General features: G+C 45.6%; 1 protein-coding gene across 2 annotated transcripts in view; it reads left to right on the top strand.

Moving 5' to 3' along the window:
• The first annotated feature begins 173 nt into the window (after positions 1-173).
• The window catches only part of ITPRIP (inositol 1,4,5-trisphosphate receptor interacting protein), a 10,732-nt gene continuing 8,912 nt past the window's right edge, over positions 174-1,993 (top strand). The window contains exon 1 of one of the 2 annotated variants that reach the window (XM_072423768.1): positions 174-427. The gene's annotated coding sequence lies outside the window, so the exon portion shown is untranslated. Of the gene's footprint in view, positions 428-528; positions 879-1,993 lie in introns of those variants that run through there. The other variant, XM_072423769.1, reaches the window with a different exon arrangement.

The following is a 1,993-nucleotide window of genomic DNA, read 5'->3' as shown; positions in this document are numbered from 1 at the left end:
GGTATATGTCAGAGCTATATAAATGTATAATATTAGTGTGTGACTGTGGGGGGGCTCTGCTCATGTCACCTCCCCCCAGTAACATGTGATTTGTTCCCATGCAGAATACAATGTATAAGAATTATTCTTCAAACAAATATGTAAAGATTGCCTCTTAAAGCAGCCCCAGTATTGCACTGAAATCTCTGGCTGAGGACCTGCACATATCCTCCAGTCCACCTTAAGAAGCAGCAGGCGGATTGTTCAGCTACATCAGTGATGACATCCAGGAAACAGAGAGAGACGTCAGAGAGAAGAGAGAGTCAGAGAGGGAAAGAGACAGAGAGAGGGGAGAGGGCGGTCAGGACCCCAGTGAGTCCCAGCAGCTGCCCCCATCCTACATCTGGGACATGGACTGAGCCCTGGACAGGTGGGACGGTGTCCCCAGGTAAAGTCACCTCCATTGTCCTCTATTGTACTTTGTGAATGGTATTCTTTGCTGGGAGGGGGGGGGGGATCTCTAAAGTTCAGTTTTCCTCCTTTAAATCTGCTTGGGTCACATGTGAAGCCAGATCGCAACATTTCGCAGCAACTGAAACTTCTTTCTGTTCCCTAAAATGAATGTAAACTCCAACTGTATGACATTTGGTTCTCTAAGGCGCTGTGTGTCATATACAATTTATTATTTTTCATTGTTTGTTGCTGATTTCCTGCACAGCTGTCACAGGACTTCATATCATCTCTGATGGTGACAACAGGGGACCACGCTTGTGCAACGTCAATTAGGCGACCGTTGTCACCTTATAACAGGAAGTGCCTTCATGGCAGGTTTAAAAAAACTGAAAACAACTTTTGATTCGGCGAGTCTGGAGTTTTACTTTAAGCTCATGTTCCTATTGGTGAGCGGAGGAAAAGTCCTGGGGGGTCATTCAGATAAAAGATCTCCATTTTTATTCTCAAATGTTTCTTCCTTTTTTGATTGCCGCATTCAGATCACTACATTTGACGTTCAGTTACACATTGACACTTAATGGCGTCAACTCGGCAACCTGCATATACATTGCTGCTGGCTTTCACTATTTCTGGCTGAACACTAGAGGGCAGCAGAGTGGCTGCATGTCCTATAATTCGTTGCATTGTGTATTATGTATGGGAGGGGGCAGATTTGTAGTCTTAGCTCTGTACAGCACATAGAATGGCTACAAATAGAGACATTCTGAATGGAGCATGAGTTGTAGCCACAGACATAACAGATCTGCAGCTCTCTGGATGGAAGGGATTTATGGGGACATACAGGAGGAAGGAAGGAAGGCATCATTAGGATATAAATATTGTTTTGTTTTTTACTTTAGTGTGTGCATTAGGGATCAATACAAATCTGTTACCTAGAATTTCAAATATTCAGAATGCTTAGAACCTGGAGGGTCACAAATCACTAGCAGCAGCTTGGAGTATGTAAGAAATGCTGATAATATTTATGCAACTGAAACAAGTTAGAATGATTGGAGCATCGATGTATTACACATCGCATGGCTGCATTCTGGCCATTGTGTCAGTCTGCAAGATTTGTCTGAGGATGCAAGGGTTGGTGAGCGCTGCATATGTAAACCATCAGTGTGAACACTCACATTAGTTCCTGCTGGCATTTGTGGTTGATCCGTTGTTCTGAGACTCTGTAGAGACTGGCACTTGGGTGTCTGTTCAATGTTTCTGCCTGCACTCTCTGGATGTCCTCAGTCTTCTTGCCTGCACTCTCAGCATGTCCTCAGTCTTCCGCCTGCACTCTCAGCATGTCCTCAGTCTTCTGCCTGCACTCTAAGGATGTCCTCAGTCTTCCGTCTACACTCTCAGCATGTCCTCAGTCTTCCGCCTGCACTCTCAGCATGTCCTCAGTCTTCCGCCTGCACTCTCAGCATGTCCTCAGTCTTCCGCCTGCACTCTCAGCATGTCCTCAGTCTTCTTGCCTGCACTCTCAGGATGTCCTCAGTCTTCTGCCTGCATTCTCAGGATGTCC

Source organism: Pyxicephalus adspersus, chromosome 10, assembly GCF_032062135.1.
Source record: "Pyxicephalus adspersus chromosome 10, UCB_Pads_2.0, whole genome shotgun sequence".
Classification (NCBI taxonomy): Eukaryota; Metazoa; Chordata; class Amphibia; order Anura; family Pyxicephalidae; genus Pyxicephalus; species Pyxicephalus adspersus.
This window is presented reverse-complemented; position numbering and strand designations above follow the sequence as displayed.